Genomic DNA, 23,443 nt, shown 5'->3' with positions numbered 1-23,443 from the left:
CAAGCATAGTCATTAGTATCAGGGGCTCACTATTGAACCCTCACTCCCTCCCGGTCCCCACCACTGTACCTGGGAGACTGTCGCTGCTCCCCTAGGGACCACGACAGAGCACCACTGGCCAGGAACCCAGTACCCCCCCTACTGTGGTTTTTAATTGTTGCCACTATGAGTATATCCAAACATTACCATGCACCCTGGACATATGTTCTGTACAGCTCCCTGTCAGTCATATATCACCTGTCATTGGTATCCCATACCAGTATCCCTCCATTGCCATTGTTGAAACACTCTGTGATCCAGAACTCCCCGAAATTTGAAGCCCAATATAATGTCATGGTCCCTTACTAGGGAATGGCATATAGCGATGAGTTTAAAGGATAGATAAAGAACTTGGATAAAGTTAGATAAAGAACTTAGATAAAGAATGTTGACTTGAAAAAATTCCACATCCTATTTTTTTCTTTTTTTTTTTTTTTTTTTCCCCCCCCCCCCCCTAATTATTCAGCTTTTCTTCACAGGAGTCCTAGACCACAGCAATGTATATATATAATATACAGCACTCCCACACATCCACCAGAAAACCTTTTCCCTTCCACAGTGATACTCTTACGCCCTATTCATATCATATTTACTTAAAGTGATGTACAGAGTCTGAGACATTAGCTTTCTAACAAGGTGACATCTGTGTTTACATTATGGTGCATACTTTAGGATACACAGTTCTTTACATTTTTAGTTATCCTATGTTTTACATTATGGTTTACATTATCAGTCTGTCATCTCCTATATGTTATGGTGTAATATTACATGTTTTATATCCATCCTTGTCTACTCTCAAGAAACTCCTCTCTTACCCCCCATTTACTTTGGTTCCACACATTTAACGTCCTTTTTCCCTTCCACCTTGTTGCCCTCAGTGATAGCCAACCTCCGTTTCCTGAGGAGCCACTTCCAGAGATAGATGGAATAGTGTTCAGGGCCTAACTTGCTCAACTGCCCCAATGCCCTGGGAGCCACCCTTTCTCTCGAGGGATACAGTTCCCTCTATTGGATGGCATTAGTCCTCCCCAGGATGTGGGTCCACCCCCACTTTCACTACTTGGGTTTCTACCCCATGGTGTCACCCACTCTGGCAGAATGAGCATTTAGACATTCCCCAGGAGCCCGTCCTGCATCAGACCCTCCCCTCCGAGCATTCTAAACAGGTAACCCTCTTTATTATATTTTGATATGATTTTCTCGGCATTTTACTCTCCACCAACACCTGACCCTCTCCTGGTTCGTATGCTACCCCTCCCTCCCCCCACTTTTGGGCAACGTTACCCACCCGTCCCTCCCCAGCCACCCTCAAACCCGCAAAGCCCCAAGCAAAGGCAACCCCTTGCCCCCCTTTTATCTCTTCTTTGTGTTCATACTTACCACCATCTCGTCTTAAATTCCACCCCTGCAGACATCGGCTCATATCCTTCCTCCACCCTCCGATTTCCTGCAAGCCTATCGTTCAGTCTCTTGCTATCTAGGGCAGCTTGTTTATTTCATATCATTGAGGTCATGTAGTATTTGTCCTTCAATGTCTGGGTTGCTTCACTCAACATAAGGTTCTCAAGATTCATCCATGTTATCACATGTGTTTGTAGTGTGTTTGTTCTTACAGCCGAGTAGTATTCCATTGTGTGTATATACCACATTTTATTGATCCACTCGTCTGTTGATGGGCATTTGGGTTGATTCCAACTTTTGGCAATAGTGAACAATGCTGCTATGAACATTGGTGTACATATATTGGTTTGTGTTCTTGTTTTCAGTTCTGCTGGGTATATTCCCAGCAGTGGTATTGCTGGGTCATATGGCAAATCTATGGCTAGTTTTTTGAGAAACCGCCATACTGTTCTCCAGAATGGTTGGATCCTTCTGCATTCCCACCAGCAGTGGATGAGTGTTCCCCTTCCTTCACATCCTCTCCAGCACTTGTATTCTTCTGTTTTTTTCATAGCTGCCAATCTTATGGGTGTAAGATGGTATCTCATTGTGGTTTTGATTTGCATTTCCCTGATAGCTAGAGATTTGGAACATTTTTTCATGTGCTTTCTTGCCATTTGTATTTCTTCTTCGGAGAAGTGTCTGTTTAAGTCTTTTTCCCATTTTTTAAATGGATTGTTTATCTTTTTATTTTCAAGATGTAGGAGTTCTTTATATATGCAAGTTATAAGTTTCTTATCAGATATATGATTGCCAAATATTTTCTCCCACTGTGTGGGCTCCCTTTTTACTTTCTTGACAAACTCCTTTGAGGTGCAGAAGGCTTTAATTTTGAGGAAGTCCCATTTATCTATTAGTTCTTTTGCTGCTCGTGCTTTTGGTGAGATATTCATAAATCCATTACCTATTACAAGGTCCTGTAGATGTTTCCCTACACTGCTTTCTAAGGTTTTTATGGTCTTGGCTCTTATATTTAGGTCTTTGATCCATCTTGAGTTGATCTTTGTATAAGGTGTGAGATGGTAATCCTCTTTCATTCTTCTACATATGGCTATCCAGTTCTCCAGACACCATTTAAAACTAACCACTTTTGATCTTCAAAAGACTTTGTCAAAAAAATTCAAAAGACTTTTTGTTCTTCAGAAGACTTTGTCTCTCTACTCAATGGGAGAAAATATTTGGAAACTACATATCCAATAAGGGTTTGATCTCCATGTTACATAGAGAACATACAACTCAACTATAAAAACACAGCCCAATTTAAAAATTGGCAAAAGTCTTGAACAGACATTTTTCCAAACAGGAAATACAAATGGACAAAAAGCACATGAAAAAGTATTCAACATGACTAGCTATTAGGGAAATGTGTATCAAAAATTATAATAAGATACCATTTCATACCTTACAGAATGGCCATTACTAAAAAAAGAAAAATCAGATAACTACAAGTGCTGGAGAGAATGTGGAGAAATAGGAACACTCCTTCACTGTTGATGGGAATGTAGAATTGGGCAGCCTCTGTGAAAGACAGTTTGCCAATACCTTGAGAAGCTGAATATAGAACTGCCATATGATCCAGCAATCCCATTACTAGGAATATATTCAGAAGAACTGAAAGTAAGGATGAAAACTGACATTTGCACCTCAACATTCTTAGAAACGTTATTCACAATTGCTAAAATATGGAAACAGCCAAGACATTCATCAACCAATGAATGACTAAACACAATGTGCTATATACATACAATGGAATGCTATCTGGCTGTAAGAAGAAATGAAATCAGGATGCATATTGCAACACAGATAAACCTTGAGAAAATGATGTTGAGGGATCTAAGCCAGACACAAAAGGACAAATATTCTATAGTCTCACAATATGAGCAAAATATTATGAATAAACTCACAGAGGTAAACTCAGGAATATATTCATGATATGCAGGAGTTTATTCATAAGAACATAAGTTGAAAATGGAAGCTGATGTTTAATGCGAGTAGAATTCTTAACGAAGTTTATTGTAAATGTGCAGAAATGAATAAAGTTAACGGCAAAACAGTGTAGTGAGTATAACTAACACTGCTGATTTATAAATGTGATTGTGGCTAAAAGGCATAGTCTGTGGACATAAATGTCAATTGAAAGGAGGCTAGAGAAAAATCTAGGGAATATATAACATAGTGATTTCAGTGGTAGATGAAGATTGTGATTAATAGTATAAGAATGTTCCTCTTCTACCAAGTGTTAAGAATATGAGGATATACAGGAAAATCACAGTTAAGGTAATTTATAGACCATATTAAAAGTAACATTGTAATATTTTTTGCAACAATGGCAAAGCAGATATTATATCAACTCTAAAAGACACCTGGGGGTATGGGATTTTTCATTTTGCAGTTATGAAAATGTTCTAAAATTGACCATATTGACGACAGCACAGTTCTGTGATGAAATTGAGAGCCGTTAAGTATGTAAGTTGAATGGATTTTACAAAGCATGGGACTGTATAACACAGGGAATCCTGTGGTGGAAGATGGACTGTGGTTAACAGAACAAATATGAAAATGTTCTCTCATGAACTATAACAGATACATAATACTAATACAGGGTGTTATCAATTGGGAGGGTTTAGGGAAAAATAAACCAAATTTAAGATATGGATTATAGTTAGAAGTAACATTTTTTCTTTTTTTTTTTTTCTTTTTTAAAAAAATTTTAGATTACATAAATGCTACATAAAAAATATAGGGGGGTGTCATTTTTCTTCGTTCAGCATGCCAGCCACGTTTTCTGGTTGTGCAACCCTTCTTGCAATATTGAGAATAAATTCTTTTCTTCTCCTTATTTTCTTCCAGAAGAAGATTTCTTTCTTACAGCTTTGGGGGATCATCTGGGATTCTGAAGCTTCAGAGGTCAGACCCCTGGGGTGGACGGTGGGGAGGCACACCCCACTGTTTAAGCTGTCTTGGACTCCACTGGCAGGGGCCTCGCCTCTGGCAGCCAAGGGACCCGAGAACAGATGCTTAGATTCTGCTGATTGTGGATGAGAAATAGGGAGGGGAAAATCTGCCTCTCATTGACCAAGTGATTCCATGCATGAACCAAGGGCCACCTCAATTCTGGCTGGTCTGCTTCCTGAAATTCATAGGAGACCCCTATATCTAAACCCACAGAAAGAAAACCACTCTCCACCCTTCACCAGAACCCTCTTCATCCCAGAGAATGTTCCCACTGCCTGGCTGGTGGGAGTCAGGGATTGATAACTTGAAGCTTCCTGCTCTGTGAATTTCCAAAACAGCTCACTCAGTAGGATTTTGCCCCTTCTCAGGCATTTCTTGTGAGAGAGTTGGGACATGCCCACCTACAACAATGCCATCTTCCTGGAACCTCCCTTATAGTTTTTGTAAGGTTTGTATAATCTAAGTATCTTTTTTTGAAAAATTAATAATATCTTCATGCTTCTCCAACAATTTAGACTATAACTCTTGTAAAATGTATTTTTATTACTTACCTTTAAATGTGTGCTCTGGACCATGATTGGTGGTAATAGTCTGATGATATTTGTCTCATTATCTGTAACAAATGTTCCACCAGGGTGTGGAGTTGTATGGGAAATCTACACATCAGTATGATTGTTTCGCAAGTTCACAATATCTGTAACAAAAATATATTTTTTAAAAATAGTATGGGTTGGGGGAAAAATACACCAAATGTAAGATAAGGACTATAGTTGGTAGTTATATTCTGATAATGCTCTTGCATAGTTTGTAATAAATGTTTCACAACAATGCAAAGAGTTTTTGGAGAGGTGATGTATGAGACCCCTGTGTGATGTTATGTACATTTATTTTGTAAGTTCACAATCTTTACTATACACTTATTGCTTATGTGTGTTCATGTATGATTGGTATACTTCAATAAAAAATTAAAAATTAAAAAAATATATAGGGGATTCTCATGTGCCCATCCCCCTTCTCCACATACCCTTTCCCACATTAACAACATCTCTCATTAATGTGGTATGTTTGTTAAAATTGATGAATACATATTGAAGCATTGCTACTAACTGTGGACTATAGTTTAAAGTATAGTTTACACTCTGTCCTGCACAATTTTGTAGGTTATGACAAAATATATAATGGCCTGTATCCATCATTGCAATGTCATGCAGGACAATTTCAGTGTCCCAAAAATGCCCCCATATTGCACCTATTTTTCCCTTTCCTTCCCCTCAGAACCTCTGGTGGCCACTGCCTTTATATCAATGACATAAGTTCTTCCATTGCTAAAATAATAATAAGTTTATAATAGAATAATAATAAGTCTACTTTAGTCCACTGTTCATCCCCCAATCTTGAGGATTTGGGGATGGTGATGCCCACTCTATTTCTAATTGAGAGGGGGTTTAGATCCCAGGGGGTAGATGGATGGAACCATCTTGCTTGCAGTTGCAGACATTCTCTGTTCCTTGGGATGGAAGTTGTATATCATCATCTCCTTGTTAGTTGTCCTGGTTAAGTCCAGTGAACTGGAGAGTAGGTGAGGCAACTCTGCTAAGATTCAGGGTAAAACTGGCACATGAACAGACCAAATATTTAAGTGTAGTGCTAATTACAGGCTCAATTAAAAGGGCACAAAAGTCATGCATAGGGAAACTATAAATGAATCTAACTCTGTTACACTGGGGAGCATAAACTCCAAAGTAAAGACCCACTTACAGTGTGCTGAAATCCTGAGCTTGTATGCCTTCCTTATAGTGTCTAGATGTCTTTAGAGCCCTCCGGAGACCTGTTGTTTGAGGCACTGTTTACTGTGGTGGTCAATGACATCCTGCTGAGACATGCATAAGCATAACCTCTGGAGTGACTTTCAGATTCAATTTGAAATCTCTTAGCTGTAAAAACTCATTTGCATTAAATAATGCCCCCTTTTGGTCAAGGTCTTTTTCCAAATGCATTGCTGGTGGATGCTTGGTAATAATACCTCAGGCCAGGGAGGCTCACTGCAAGGAGACATGTCCCGTGCTGATGGGAAGGTAGTGCATTTACAGGCTGAGTTTGGCAATGTAGCAGTTTGATATGGTTATGAATTCCAAAAATAAATATTGAATTATGTTTGTAATCTAGTCTGTACCTGGGTATGATTGAGTTATGATTGGGGCTTTGATTGGGCCACGTCATTAGGACATTGAGTCCCCACCCCTTAGTGGGTGGAGACTCACTGATAAAAGGCATGGCAAAGGACAGAGTTGAGGGTTTTTGATGTTGGAGTTTTGATGTTGGAGTTTGATACTGAAGTTGGAGTCCTGGGAAGCAGGGAACCCTGAACCCAGAGAGAAGCAAGACCCTGGAAGGGAGGAACCCAGGAAGCCTGAACCCTCACAGACGTCAGCAGTCATCTTGCTCCAACACATGAAAATAAACTTTGGTGAGAGATGTATCTTATTCTTTATGGTCTAGTATCTGTAAGCTCCTACCCCAAATAAATACCCTTTATAAAAACCAACCAATTGCTGGTATTTTGCATCAGCACCCCTATGGCTGTTTAATATAGGCATAGATAGAGGCCACATTTGAGTAACAAGAAGGCTTTCAGGAAGTAACACTTAAGCACTATATAAACTAGGCTAAGTTTCAATTTCACAAGAAAAGATTCATAAGTACAACCATCAATATGAAGGGTCTGGCATTATGATCTGTCTTCCTTCACTAGGCACTGCCCTTTTACTTGGAGGATTCATGACATCCTATTAAAGAATATAGCAGAACTCCCCAGGATGGGAATTCAATATTCTTTCAGTTATTGTGTGAGTCTCCACCTATAGAGACTACATCCCATGAACACTTGAACATATTCATATGCCTTAGAGACATGGCCAAGGTGTACCGCTCCCCATATATCCCCCTATTACTGACACCCACACTGGTGATCCTCCCCTGCCACTGTTGCAGCCAATCTGTCATCCCAAACCTCTCCAAAAAGGAATAACCAAATAAAATTAATAAGAAAAAAAAAGACTTTAAAAATACAAATAAAGTACAAAAAAATTTAAAAATTTGAAATAACGTAAAAATATTTTAGACACTATCTTTCATCACTGTAAGATCAGTTGTCTATATGTACAGTGACATTTTCTTCTGATTATTCCCCCAATGCCTTGTTTGTTTGTTTTTTCATTATATCTTCGAAGAAGCTTTGGGTTACAGAAAATTCACGTAGAAAATACAGGGAATTCCCATATACCCAACACACTCCCCCTTTTCCTCTCTCCCCTATTAATAACATTTTACATGCAGGTGGTTATATTTGTTAAAATTGACGTACAAATATTGAAACATTGCTAGTAAACATAGTTTACTATGTTACATAGTCAATAGTTTACATTATGGTTTATATTTTGGACAGACACTTTTATAGGTTTTGACAAAATTTAAAATGGCCTGTTTCTGTTATTGCAAGATCATGCAGAACAATTCTAATGTCCTAAAAACGTCCTATGTTCCATCTATTTTATTCTTCCCTCTCCCTCCATTCACAACTTATGGTAACCACTAAGTTTCAATTTTTGGAGAATAAGATTCACAGTTACTTGCAATAATATTGAGTGTTTGACACATTGTTCTGTTTTCTTTTATTAAGCACTGCCTATGTTCTCAAGGGATTCTTGCCCCTCTAATTGAGAACAGAAGAGGACTCCCCAGGATGGGAGTTTGATATTTTCTTGTTTATAGTGAGATAACACACTATTCCATATAATACACTTACATTATCCATAGTAGCATGCCTTAGGTGTACCTTATCCCATATACCCCCCATCCCTGACACTCTACACCAGTAACCCTCCCCTGCCATATTTGCCAAAAGAACATTCCCAACATTGTAGTTTTATCCACAGACCTGCAAATCCCCAGAGTTCACATGCTCCTTCCCCCATTTCTCCCCCAGTTCTACTGATAATCCAACCCAAACCCCCACCCTACACAGACCAGCACCACCAAACCCAATGACATTACTGCACCACTCTCACACCCATCCACTGCCCAACCACTACCTTTCCACTTATCATAGATTTTGCCCATGTGGGCATTGGCTTAGCACCCTCTACTCCCTCTGTCTCCTGTAAACATATCTTACAGACTCTAGCTCTGTAAGTCTGCTCAATTTGCTTAAGTCATATCAGTGAGGTCATGTAATATTTGTCTTTCAATGTCACTCAACATAAGGTCTTGAAGATTCATCCATGTTATCCCATGTGTTAGTATTGTATTCCTTTTTACAGTTGAGTAATATTCCATTGTATGTATATACCACAGTTTGCTTATCATTCATCTGTTGATGAACACTTGGGTTGCTTCCAACTTTTGACAATTGTGAATAATGCCACTATGAACATTGGTGTGCATATATCTGTTCATGTCCCTGCTTTCAATTCTGGGTGTATACCTAGCAGTGGGATTGCTGAATCATATGGCAGTTCTATAGTTAGCTTCCTGAGGAACCATCAAACTGTTCTTCAAAATGGCTGCACCATTCTACATTCCCACGAGCAGTAGATAAGTGTGTCCTTTCCTCCACATCCTCTCCAACACTTGTAGTCCTCTGTTTTTTTTTAATAGCTGTCAGTCTAATGGGTGTAAGAAGATACATCATTGTAGTTTTCATTTGTATTTCCCTAGTAGCTAGTGATGTTGAGCATGTTCTTTTTAGCCATTTGTATTTCTTCTTTGGAGAAGTGTCTATTCAATCTCTTGTCCATTTTTAAAATTGGTCGTTTGACCTTTTATTTTCAAGATGTACGATTTCTATATGCTGGATATTAGACCCCTATGGATAGGTGGTTACCAAATATTTTCTCCCATTGAGTAGGCTGCCTTTTCACTTTCTTGGCAAACTCCTTTGAGGTGCAAAAGTTTTTAATTTTGAGGAGGTCCCATTTATCTATTTTTTCTTTAATTGCTCATATGTTGGATGTAGAGTATATGAAACCATTTCCTACTACAACATCTCATAAATGCTTCCCTACATTATATTTTAGAAGTTCTATGATCTTGGCTCTTATATTTAGATATTTGATCATCTTGAGTTAATTTTTGTATAGGTTGTGAGATGGTATTCCTCTCTCATCCTTTTGGATATGGGTATCCAATTCTCCAAGCATCATTTGTTGAAAAGGCCATTCTCTCCTAGTTGAGTAGGATTGGTGGTCTTGTCAAATATCAGTTGACCATATGTGTGAGGATCCATATCAGAACTCTCAGTTCTGTTCCATCAGTCATTATGTCTATTCTTGTGCCAATATAATGCTGTTTAGACCACTGTAGCTTTGTAGTATATTTTAAGTCTGGTAATGTGATGCCTCAAATTTCATTTTTCTTTTTCAATATGTCTTTGGCTATTCAGGGCCCCTTGCCCTTCCAAATAAACTTCATAATTAGCTTTTGCAATTCAATAGAAAATATTGTTGTAATTTTTATTGGGATTGCGTTTAGTCTGTAAATCAGTTTGGGTAGGACAGACATCTTGAAGATGTTTAGTCTCACAATACATGTACAGGAAATATTCTTCCATTTATTTGGGTTTTCCTTGATTTCCTTTAATAAAGTTATGTAGTTTACTGCATACAAGTCTTTTACATCTTCAGTATTTGATTCTTTTAGATGCTATTGTAAATGGAATTTTTTTCTTGATTTCCTCCTCACATTACTCAATATTGATGTACAGAAATGCTGCTGATTTTTTGCATATTGATCTTTTCTCTTGCCACTTTACTGAACTCATTTATCAGCTCCAGAAGCTTTGTTGTAGATTTCTCAGGGTTTCCTATAAACAGGATCATGTCATCTACAAATAGTGAAATTTTTAATTTTTCCTTCCAATTTAGATGCCTTTTATATCTTTTTCTTGCCTAAGTGCCTGAGCAAGCATTTCTAACACAATTTTAAATAAGAACAGTGACAGTGGGCATCATTGTCTTCTTCCAGATCTTAGAAGGAAATCTTTTAGCATTTCACCACTGAATATGGTGTTAGCTGTGAGTTTTTCATATATACCTTTTATCATATTGAGGAATTTTCCTTCTATTCCTATTTTTTTAAGTGTTCTTATCAAGAAAGGGTGCTGCTTTGTTGAATGCTTTTTCTGCATCAGTACAGATGATCATGTGAATTTTTTTCTTTCAATCTGTTACTTTGGTGTATTACATTGATTGATTTCCCTAGGTTGAAACATCCTTGCATACCAAGCATGAAACTCACTTGGTCATGGTATATAATTCATTTGAAGTGTTGTTGAATATGATTAGCAAAAACTTTGTTGAGGATTTCAGTGTTCAGTTTCATTAGAGAGATTGGTCTTTAGTTTTCCTTTCTTATGGCATCTTAATGTACCAAAGTATTAGGGTGACGTTGGCAATATAAAAGGGTTAAGCAATGTTCCCTCCACTTCCATTTTTTTGAAGAATTTAAACATGTTTGCTGTTAGTTCTTACTGGAATGATTGACAGAATTCACCTGTGAAGCCATCTGGTTCTAGGCTCTTCTAAACTGGGAGGTTTTTGATAACTAATTCCATCTTGTTACTTGTGATTGGTCTGTTGAGTTCATCAATTTCTTCTTTTGTCAATGTAGGCTACTTGTGTGTTTCTAGAAATGTGTCCATTTCATCTAAGTTATCCATCTTGTCGGCATACGATTTTTCAAAGTATCCTGTTGTGATACTCTTTATTTCTGTGAGACCAGTGTTACTATCCCCTTCCTCATTTCTTATTTTATGTATTTGCATCTTCTCTCATTTTTTTCTCAGTTAGTGTAGCTAAGGGTTTGTCAATTTTATTAATCTTCTCAAAGAACCAGCTTTTGGTGCTATTACTTTTTTCTAGTGCTTTCTTATTTTCAATTTCATTTAGCTCTAATCTAATTTTCAATTTCACATGCTCTAATTTTTGTTATTTCCTTCTTTCTACTTGCTTTGGGATTAGTTTGTTGTTCTTTTTCAATTCCTCCAGGTGTGCAGTTAGGTCTTTGATTTTAGCTTTTTCTTCTTTCCTAATATAAGCATTTACAGCTATAAATATCCTTCTCAGCACTGCTTTTGCTGTATTCTATAGATTTTGATATGTTGTGGTATCATTCTCATTTGTTTCAAGGTAGTAACTGATTTCTTTTGCAATTTCCTCATTGACCCACTGATTGCCTAAGAATGTGTAGTTTAACTTCCATACCTTTGTGCCTAATCTGCTTCCCTGCCCCTTACTGATTTCTAGCTTCTTTCCATTGTGGTCAGAGAAATTACTTTGTATAATTTCAAACTTTCTGAATTCATTGAGAGTTGCTCTGTGGCCTAGCCAGTAGTCTACCCTGGAGAATGACACATGTGTGCTTGAGAAGAATGTATATTCCACTGTATTTGAGTGTAATGTTCTGTATATGTCTGTTAGTTCTAGATCCTCTAACATTATTCAAGGTCTCTGTTTCTTTATTGACCCTCTGTCAAAATTTCCTGTCTGATGGTAATAAAGATATATTAAAGTCCCTCACTATAATTATAGAGGGATCTAGTTCTCTACTTAGTTTTCCAATGTTTGCCTCACATATTTTGAGGTGTCCAGGTTAGATGCATAAATGTTTATGATTGTTCTTTCTTCTTGACAGATTACCCCTTTTGTTAATATATAGTGTCATTCTTTGTCTCTTACAATAACTTTGTACTTAAAGTCTATTTTGTATGATATTAATACAGCTACTCCTGCCCTTTTTTGGTTATTGTTTGCATGTAGAATTGTTTTCCAACCATTCCCTTGCAACCTCCTTGCATCCCTGAGTCTAAGGTGAGTTTCTTGTAGACAATGTATAGATGGGTCATATTTCTTTATCCATTCTGCCAGTTTGTGTCTCTTTATTAGAGAGTTTAATCCCCTAACATTCAATCTTATTACTGTCAAGGCATTACTTACATTAGTCATATTTTCTTTAGGTTTATACATATCATATGCTTTTATTTCTCTTTTTATCTTTTCAGTTATTCTTACCAGAGGGTGGAGAGTGATTTCTTTTCAGTGTGTTTGGCCGGCTGAGCCCCCTTTGCATCTCAGAAAAGACCCCAACTAGTACTGAAGTGGCGCCGGGGAGAGGGGAGTCCCTCCACCAAAAAATTACTGAACTGGCAGGAAGTGTATGAATCAATTATTTTAAAACTATAGTTTCTAGTGGAACACCGTGCAGCAACTGAGGAAAAGCAGAAGGAAGATGCTAGTAAATGGCAGTAAATACTGTTGAATTTCACCTTCCCTGCAGAAGCTATCACCCCCATCCCTCAGCATCATGGCAGGCAATAGTGGGAAATGCAGCTTAGTCCCTGATGCAGCTTGCTGCTGCCAGGGTGGGACATAAAGACCTAGACCTCCAAACTCAGGTGGAGTGTGGTCTGACTGTTAGTGGAAAACTCTGGGTTCTGGGCTTCTAGGTTCTTGGTTGATGTTGCATAAAATAATTTAAGAACATGCCATAGAGTGAGCAAGGGAGTAAAGAGTTTATTAAGAAACAAGAAAATGAGAAAAGTAAATGGTCCAAGGCATGGACCGAGGGTGTTAATGAGATGGGTATGTGGGGCCCCAGGTCAAGTCTTTTTAAAGTTTTTCCTCCTTCCCTTCACAATGTTGGGGTGGGATTCCAGGAGTTTCCTGTTCTGACTCGTTGCCCCACATGTTAGCTCTCAGGGGCCAATGGTAAGACCTTTTGTATGAAGGTATCCAAGGATTCCCCTTGACTCCAAATGGAGTTCTCATTCCAAATGGATTCTCTTGGCTGAGGTCTTGTTGTAGGATTTTCTCTAGGTTCTTGGCTAAGCTATAGGAAATTTATTTCAATAGTAAGCCAAGTCAGCTAGGCCAGTAAGTTATTAAGGAAGGGAGGGAAGGAATATGGGAGAAAATAACAAATTATGAGTTTCAGGTAGAGAGGAAAGGGGCTGATTTACAGACTATAATTCCCTGTTACAGATTACAAATGCCCAAGCTTTACTTGTGTGTTGATCCAGGCAGGGGGTGAAAGGCAAGAGCAGCGGGGAAAGGGCAAGAGCAGGAGTAAAAAGCAAGAACAAGGCCAGTTTGATATCCCACTTGTTTTTAAACCATTAATTATTCTGTCCCTTTGCTAATGACAGGGGAGAAGTCCCAGGTGGTCGCTGTTTAGATTACCCCACCCATCATTCCTCCAGGAAGGTCCAATGATAAGGCCCCTGGAGAATATCCAGGTCTTCTCCTGGTTTCTGGAGGAAGTCTCATTCTGAATGGGGGAATCTCACAAAGGTCTTCCAGCAGCCATCATGGGGGTATCAAAGGCCATGTACTTAATGGCAGTGGCTTTTCTGCCAGGTTCCAGATTCGTCTACTGATTCCCTATCTAACCTGCCTCATCTGTCCCCTCAGAGAGTTTATACCTTTATACTTAAAAGGGTGCTAAAGGATGATGGTCATTCTTCTATAATTACTTCCTGCTGGTTAGAGGTACTAGGCCCTACCTGACAAGGTGTAAACCCCCCTGCTATTCTATCACAGTTAGAGGAAGACGAATCTGGCAACCTGCATGAAACTGGATGAAGTCCCCATATGGCTAATAAGATGTTGATTCTTAAGAAATAAGTTTTAATTAGAATTTTGAGGCTGTATGGCCTTATTAAAAGGATACTGGTCCATAAAAGTAGAAAAGTCCAGGTGCCTACAAAGACAGCATCTTCCCCAGGTTGGTAGGAAATAGTATTCTTTCTTCAGTTGTTTTGTGCTGTTGGTTAACTCTAGGGAGGGACTGTAGAAGAAAATGGGGTTTGGTTTAAGTTGCCAATCCCAGTTCCTATGGTGGAGGGGAGGAATGAGAAGAGGCATTGCCTTTTTAGTTATTGTATAGGAAGAAACTATAGGAAATGAAAACAGACAAGATTTCTTAAGGGGTATCTGGTTTTCCCTCCCTCTAATAACAGACATTTTGGTTAGAGTTATAGGGAACAACTGACTGACACAGATACTACTTAGCTTTGTTGCTTGACGAGGCATTCGGTCCATCTAATGACTGGCACTCATACATCCCATCAGGCACTTCTGGTGAGCTTCATTCAGGATAAGGAAACCAAGCTATGAATTCCTTTAACTTTAATAGCTGTGGTAGTAATCAGAATTATAGAGTAAGATTTTTCCATTTTGGCTCTAATTGAGAATGAGACTTTTGTTTTGTTTTGTTTTGTTTTTTGTCTGTTTGTTTATTTGGGGGGGGGGGGGTCGGTTTACCAAGTTTTGATTAGAACCTAGTTTCTAAGTCCTAGGTGAGGAAAGGTTGTCCATGGACCATCTCAAAGGGGCTAAGCTGTGGTGGGTCCTACCACCTCATTTGCTGTTTCCCTTCTGGCAGGAAATGCTTAGCCCTGGCAGGATGGCATGTGGGTTTGCCAGTCCTCCCCAGGATGTGAGTCGGACAGATTCTGTAGGAAGGGCTAGGAGGAAGACCTGGGTTAAGCATGTCTTTCACCTGGTATGGAGCGAAGACTGAGAGGTCACCCCCAAGTTAATTTGGTGGCTTTTTAAATTAAAAGGTCTGTTGCCCCTCCCTCACAACCACTGTCAGATTTTTTTAATCTTAAAGGCACATTTATTAACTATTTAGAAAAAGAAGTTTACCAGGACTTTTAACATGTTCAATGTCCATCTGCATATGATCTAAAATAGAAAAGATACTACAATAATCATTGGGCATGTATCTAGAATAGGAGAAATATATGTACAGTACTTAATACTAAGTAATGCACCACCCAGTGCATAAGTGTTTCTGTGAGTTGCAATTAATAGATTTAAGCACCAGATCTGTAATCCCTACATGTTATCTCTCCATGGGAGCAGGCCATAATGCCAATTGTGTTTAAGTTCTATTTACATCACTTTGGTAATTACTACTTCACTTGTTATGTCCTTCACACAGCCAGCATGCTGCAGCACCACTGACCCTAGAAAGAAGCTAGCAAGATAGGTTTCAGTATTCCACTGGCCTGGTGCATAGCACCCTTTGGCACTATGAAACTGTACCAGTTTGGAGGTAACATCCATTGTACATCTGACTATATCAAGCCATCATTGGCAGGTGCAGGAGTCTGAAACTGCAATGTAGTCTCCATCTACTTCAAGAGTAACACCAGATGTAGTTACCTTTATTGTTTTAGGGGTCAGTGACAAACTCAGCCAATAACTCAAATGGAGAGGCAAAATACAGTTTATTGAAGGGCTGGTTTGAATGCCAAGAGTTTGACAATGCTGGAGTCTATCTCTTGAGTTTTTTATGCTTTTTAAACATTTCCAAAGCAATGTGCAATATATCAAATGAACTTAACTTTTTAGTACTTTGCTTTTCATTTCTACACCTTTACTATGAAGATGTTAATTAACAGGTATTTATTTTAGCAGTACAGGAAAAAATACTTAATCCATTATGTTATGAAGAGAAGGCCCTGAGGGTTGGGCAAGTTAAAGAGCTTGGGAAAAACTTTTCCTTTCTCAGTTGTTTGTTTTTTGTTTTTTGTTTTTTTTAATGTCTTTTTTTTTTATTGATTTTGTAAAAATATTACATTAAAAAATATGAGGTCCCATTCGACCCCACCACCCCCACCACACCCCTCACCCCCCCAGCAACACTCACTCCCATTATCATGACACATCCATTGCATTTGGTAAGTACATCTCTGGGTATCTCTGCACCTCATGGTCATTGGTCCACATCATGGCCCACACTCTCCCCCATTCCATCCAGTGAGCCCTGGGAGGATTTACAATGTCTGGTGATTGCCCCTGAAGCACCATCCAGGGCAACTCCAAGTCCCAAAAACGCCTCCACATCTCATCTCTTCCTGCCATTCCCCATACCCATCAGCCACCATGTCCACTTTTCCCACTCCATTGCCACCTTTTCTCTGAGGTCCTTGGATTGGTTGTGTCCGTTGCACCTCTGTGTCAAGAGAAGGCTCAGATTCCACATGGTTACTGGATGCAATCCTCCTGCTTTCAGTTGTAGGCACTCTAGGCTCCATGGTGTGGTGGTTGCCCTTCTTCAACTCCATCTTAGCTGAGTGAGGTGAGTCCAATAATTCAGATTGTAGGAGCTGGAGTCTGTTGAGGCTCAGGGCCTGGCTATCATATTGTCAGTAAAAAGATTCAATCCCCTAAATATATCTTAAACCCCAATACCAACTACAATTCCAGTAAAGTAGCATGATAGTCTTATGAAAAGAGATGCCCTCTGGGTCCAGTTTCATCACGCAGAAACACCAGCTCCATAGAAGGGCCATCTGACATGGCAGTGAACCCTATCTGCCATGACCGTTTGTTTTTATATCCAGATTTTGATATGACCTTTCCAACCTGCTCAGCATAATTTGGGCTCCAGGAATACCTATTTACCTGTATAGCCATATATTTGGCCCCACTGAAATACAGACTATCATAAGAGGATACTTTGAAAAACTATATTCCAACAAGACAGACACTTTAGAGGAAATGGACAAATTCCTAGAAACACATAAGCAGCCTACATAGATGAAAGAAGAAATCGATGACCTCAGCAAACCAATCACAAGTAAAGAGATAGAATCAGTCATTAAAAACCTCCCAACTAAGAAGAGCCCTGGGCCAGATGGCTTCACAGGTGAATTCTACTAAACATTCCAGAAAGAAGTAACACCAATTTTGCTTAAACTTTTCCAAAAAATTGAAATAGAAGGAACATTGCCTGATTCATTTTATGATGTCATCATTACCCTAATACCAAAGTGAAACAAAGACACCACAAGAAAGGAAAACTACAGACCACTTTCTCTAATGAATTTAGGTGTGAAAATCATCAACAAAACACTTGGTAATCATATTTAACAATACATTAAATGAATTATACACCATGACCAAGTGGGTTACATTCCTGGTTTGAAGGATGGTTCAACATAAGAAAATCAATTAATGTAATACACCACATAAACAAATTGAAGGAAAAAAATCACATGATCATGTCTATAGATGCAGAAAAAGCATTTGACAAAATACAGCACCCTTTCTTGATAAAAACAGTGCAAAAGATATGAATAGAAGGAAACTTTCCGAACATGATAAAGGGTATATATGAAAAACCCACACCTAACATCATCTACAATGGTGAAATACTAAAGTCTTTCCCTCTAAGATCAGGAACAAGACAAGGATGCCCACTATCACTTTTTCTATTTAACATTGAGTTTGAAGTACTTGCTTGAGCACTGAGGCAAGATCCAGATATAAAAAGGATCTAAATAAGAAAGGAAGAAGTCAAAATTTCACTATTCGTAGATGACATGATCCTATACATAGAAAGCCCTGAGAAGTCTACAAGAAAGCTTCTAGAACTTATAAATGAGTTCAGTAAAGCCGCAGGATATAAGATCAATGCACAAAAATCAGTAGCATTCCTGTATACCAAAGATGAACAATCTGAGGAGGAAATCAAGAAACAAGTACCATTTACAATAGGAAATTAAAAAATTAAATACCTATGAATAAATTTAACTAAAGATGTAAAAGACTTATACACAGAAAACTACACAACACTGTTCAAGAAAATCAAAGAAGACCTAAATCATTGGAAGAATATTCCCTGTTCATGGATAGGAAGACTAAATAGTATTAAGATATCTATCCTACCAAAACTGATCTACAGGTTCAATGCAATCCCAATAAAAACCAAGACAGTATTTTTTTAAAGAACTAGAAAAACTAACTATAAAATTTATTTGGAAAGGAAAGAGACCCCGAATAGTCCGAGACATATTGAAAAAGAAAAATGAAACTGGAGGAATCACACTATTGGACTTCAAAACATACTACAAAGCTACAGTAGTGAAAACAGCATGGTATTGGCACAAGGATAGACACACCTGCCAATGGAACCGAATTGAGAGTTCTGATATAGATCCTCATATGTACAGCCATATGGCATTTGACAAGGCCACCAAGTCCATTCAACTGGGAGAGAATGGCCTCTTCAACAAATGGTGCCTAGGGAATTAGATATCCATATGCAAAAGAAGGAAAGAGAATTACCATCTCACACCTTATACAAAAATCAACTCAAGATGGATCAAAGACCTAAATGTAAAAGCCAAGACCATAAAGACCTTGGAAAACAATGTAGGGAAGAATCTACAGGAAACCTTGTAATAAGAAATGGCTTCATGAACTTCACACCCAAAATACAAGCAGCAAAAGAATAAAAAAATAAGAGGGACTTACTCAAAATTAAAGCCTTCTGCACCTCAAAGGAGTTTGTCAAGAAAGTGAAAAGAGAGCCTACACAATGGGAGAAAATATTTGGTAAACATATATCTGATAGGAGACTTATATCCTGCATATATGAAGAACTTCTGTATCTCAAATTTAAAAAGACACACAACCCATTCAAAAAACGGAGAAAAGATTTGAACAGATGCTTTTCCAAAGAAGAAATACAAATGGTTAAAAAGCACATGAGAAAATGCTATAAATCACTAGCTATTAGGGAAAAGCAAATCAAAACTACGATGACATACCATCTTACTCCCATAAGACTGGTGGTTATAAAAAAAGCAGAAGACTACAAGTGCTGAAGAGGATGTGGAGGAATGGGAACACTCATCCACTGCTGGTGGGAATGCAGAAGGATCCAGCCATTCTCGAGGACAGTTTGGTGGTTTCTCAAAAAGTAAGCTATAGATTTGCCATATGACCCAGCAATTCCACTGCTGGGTATATACCCAGAAGAACTGAAGATAAGGACACAAACCGATTTTTTGCACACCAGTGTTCACAGCAGCATTATTCACTATTGCCAAAAGTTGGAATCAATCCAAATGCCCATCAACAGATAAATTGATAAAAAAATGTGGAATATATAAACAATGGAATTCTACTCAGCTATAAGAAGGAATACAGTACAAGCACATGTGATAACATGGATGAATCTGGAGGACCTTATGTTGAGTGAAGCAAGCCAGACATTGAAGGACAAATACTACATGACCTCTCTGATACGAAGTAAGCAAACTGAGTTGTCTCAGAGAGCTAGAGACTGGAAAATAGGCTTAAAGGAATTTGAGGGGGAGAGGAAGGTTGAGAACTGACGCCTACCTGGTGAAGTCTATGATAGATTGGAGTAAGTATTTGTACAGGGAAGGGATAAGATGGGGGTACAGGGATACATTTGGGTGGGCCTTTGTGGGTTGAGGGAGGCTAGGGTTGGGAGGATGGGCCAGATGGCCCAAGGGATTGGGGGGAGGGCTTGGGAGAACAGTTGAATATGGGAGAATGTCAGGTATATGTTTGAGGTTACAATGTTAAGAAAACTCTTTAAAAATATAATAAGGAAGTATTACTTGTTTAAGGTAATTAAGGAGGAGGTCATCTGGTACAGGGGCAAGCTTCTAGGGAGTGTGTGAGTGCTCATTTTGTCATAGTGTGTTATATCATTGGGTGGAGATCCATACAATGAATGTTAAGGTGTACTCACATTCTGGGGAGACCTGATGTTCCCAAATAGAGGAAATTGTGTCTCCTGAGAGAATGGGTGTCTCCCAATTAGTTAGGGCAGTCTAGAATATCAAGCTCTCAGCATTGTTACAGTATCTATAAATCTGGTCCCTCAAGTAGTGAAGATTGATTATCACTGTGGGCCCTGAGGGGAGGGAGAGAGAGGTATAGAATAGATGGAAGCAGGACAACTGGGGGGCAATGGAAGTACTCCACAAGATCATGCAATGATGGATATAGGACATGTTAACTTACACCAAAAGTGTATAAAGTCTATAGGCTAAAATGTAAACCATAATGTAAAACATATGGAAGCTAAAAATTTAGAAATGTGTACAGTCTAAAATATAAACCATAATGTAAACTAAAATGTAACCATGTTTGATAGCTATGTTTCAAAATCTGTGCATCAGCTGCAGCAAATATGACATGAACATGTAAAAAGATCATTGCTGGGAGGAGAAAAGGGTTTGATGTTGGATATATGGGAGTTCCCTATATTGTATGTGTGAATTACTGTGATCTAAAACTTTTTTTAAGACAAAATTTAAAAATTAGAAGAAAAAAGAGGATGTAGACACTGAGGAAGAAATGAAAGAAATTGCCTTGCCACTGTACATACAGGGCAACACCTATTACAGTGACAAAAGGCAAAATGTTTGAAACAAAGCTTAATAATATTTTAAATTTTATTAATACACCAATTTATTTTTACTTTATTTTAGTATTTCTAAATCATTCTGTATTCTATTTCTAAACTTTAGACCCAATACTATATTTCAATTTCCTATTAATTAAATTTGGCAGTATATTAGGCTTCATTGTTGAAGAAGTTTTGGACCACAGAGAGGTTCAGCTATGGCAGGGAAGAAACACTGGTGTGGGGTGTTATTGATGGGGGGCACATGAGTGAGGGGGAGTTCTCCAGGGCATATATATGGGGGACACAAAAATGTTCTGATATATGTTGGGTATTTTTATAGCAGTTACAGTTACAAATCTCAACTGAGGGAGTGCTGAGTTCCTACCCAGGGGAGCTCTGTCACATTCCCAGTGGAACAACAATAATCCCCCAAGTGCAACGGCAAATACAACAAGGAAGGATGGTCCAACAATGATCCCTTGATACTGATGACTATGCTTATGAGTCTGTGTGCCTGAAATTTGAACTAGGCCTAGAGCTGCAGAGTGCCTAAGTGTTACCTTCTGAGAACCTCCATGTTGCTCAAATGTGGCCACACTCTAAGCCAAACTCAGCATGTAAATGCATTACCTTCCCTCCAGCATGGGACATGACTCCTGGGGATGAGCCTCCATGGCACTGAGAGATTACTACCAATCACTAACTGGTGATGCAACTAGAAAGAGACCTTGAATAAAAGGGTCAACTCAGACCAGCAGAATAGCTCAGCCTACATGTTGGATCAAGTGTTAAAAACTGCTTTTTGACTTTGAATAAAATCGGTAAATGGCCAAGACAAATGAGTTTATATGGCTAAGAGTCTTCGAAAAAAAGTCAGGAAATCATCAGAGGGGTCACGCTTATGCACACCTCAGCAGGACCCCAGAGAGAGCCAAAGTAGATACAACCCTATGTGCTGGTTCTTCTGAAGACTATGGAGACCCACAGGGTATATGGTCATGGCAGATGGATTTGGAGTTGTGTGCCATGTCAGAGGGCCTTACTTTGGAATTTGTGCTCCTGAGTGTGATGGAGCTGGACTCAGACGTGACATTTCTACACATGCCTCTTCTGTCACTTTTACTGAACCTGTGGTTGGTGTTAGGGATGGTACATACTCAGGGGACTTGAATTTCTGGACTGCCCATGTGCTAGCTGGGCCCTGAGCCTCAGCAGGGTTGTGACTCCTACTCTAAGGTTCATTGGACTTACCTAGGTCAACTAACAGAGAGGTGAAGATGGTCAACCACCACCCCAGGGAATCAAGAGTGCCTACAACTGTAAGCAGAAGAATTGCATCCATTATCCATGTGGACTCTAAGCCCCCTCTTGATCTAGAGGTGGAGTAGACATCACCATCCCAGGGTCCACAGAATGGAGGAATAAAATATGGATTAGAGTGGATGCACTGATAGTCTACTATAAAACTACTGTGACTAGTAATAGAAGAAATTGCAGCATTGAGGTGGTGAACATGAGCACAGTAGTTGCTGAGGGCAGGGAGAGGGAAGAAGAGATGTTATGTGGGGACATTTTTGGGACCTTGAGTTGTCCTAAATGATATTGCAGGGTCAGATGCTGGACTTTATATATATATCCTGCCATAACGCACTGAATGTACTGGGGGACAGTGTGAACTACAGGGTAAACTATTATCCATGTGGTGCAGCAGTGCTCCAAAATGTGTTCACTGAGTGCAATGAGTGTGCCAAAATGATGGAAGAGATTGTTGGTGTGGGAGAAATGGGGGGGGGGGAGTATACAGGAACCTCTTATATTTTTTAATGTAACATTTTTTTGCGATGTGTATATCTTCAAAAAAATACAATTTACAAAAATGATGGGGTGAAGGGATGGGCTGTGGGGTATATGGGAACCACATTTTTAAAAATGTTTTTTAATGTAATGTTCTTTTGTGATCTTTAACTTTAATTTTTAAAAGTGTAAAAAAAATTTAAAAATTTAAATTAAAAAATAAAGCAGTCCTAGATTGTGCCTGAGAGTTTCCCAGTTATACCAGCCATGGAAGGGACTGAAGATCAATTTTTCTAGATAACAGGCCTCAGGGCCTTGAGGCAATAACTTCCTCCTTCCATGTTTAGGGCTAAAACTCACTAGCAAATGCACTTTTAGTTTTACAGTTTCTAAGACATTCCAAAGCATTTTACAAACCCATAATGAGAAATTTGATAGTAGCAAGTGGAAAGATTAAACATGGGAAAAGGTTAATTATGAAAGGAGCCCTGGTCCGTGACCCACCTGGAAAAGGGAACTCCCACAGCATCCACCTTGGCCCTGTCCACCACTGCTTTACCACCCCATCTCTATCTAGCCTACCTCAGTCTCACAGGATCTTTCTAGCAATCTTCTCAGGAAATTTTCGGGTAGGGTTTCATGGCCATGTGGTCTGCCAGCCATGTTGTCTTTCATACATGTTGTCTGACAGCCTCAGATACCTTCCCCCTTACTATACTAACCTGTCTCATGATGGTAAATCACTGCTTTTGATCAACTACTTCAGGTCTCTGGAGGCCAATATGATGGTAGATATTGTTCCATCCCCTCTCAATTAAAAGTGACAGAGGAATCTTAAAGACTATAACCTTCCCCCAAACTATAGAAAGCTGTTTAAGGGCTGCATTAACTTGGTGAATGCTGAATCAAGAAAACACATTTTCAAAAACTAGAGAAGAAGGTCCTGGAACCCTTGCATGCCTCTCTCCCACCCTGT

At 38.9% G+C, this 23,443-nt stretch overlaps 1 long non-coding RNA gene across 2 annotated transcripts in view; it reads right to left on the bottom strand.

The window, feature by feature from the left end:
- The window catches only part of LOC101416905 (uncharacterized), a 130,480-nt gene that overhangs the window by 41,863 nt on the left and 65,174 nt on the right, over nucleotides 1-23,443 (bottom strand). For both annotated transcript variants that reach the window (XR_011645468.1, XR_009188594.2), the window contains exon 4: nucleotides 4,986-5,128. This is a non-coding gene — a long non-coding RNA (uncharacterized lncRNA). The remainder of the gene's footprint in view (nucleotides 1-4,985; nucleotides 5,129-23,443) is intronic.

Source organism: Dasypus novemcinctus, chromosome 13, assembly GCF_030445035.2.
Source record: "Dasypus novemcinctus isolate mDasNov1 chromosome 13, mDasNov1.1.hap2, whole genome shotgun sequence".
Lineage (NCBI taxonomy): Eukaryota > Metazoa > Chordata > Mammalia > Cingulata > Dasypodidae > Dasypus > Dasypus novemcinctus.
The sequence above is the reverse complement of the archived record's forward strand: the minus strand, read 5'-3'. Positions and strand labels throughout refer to the sequence as shown.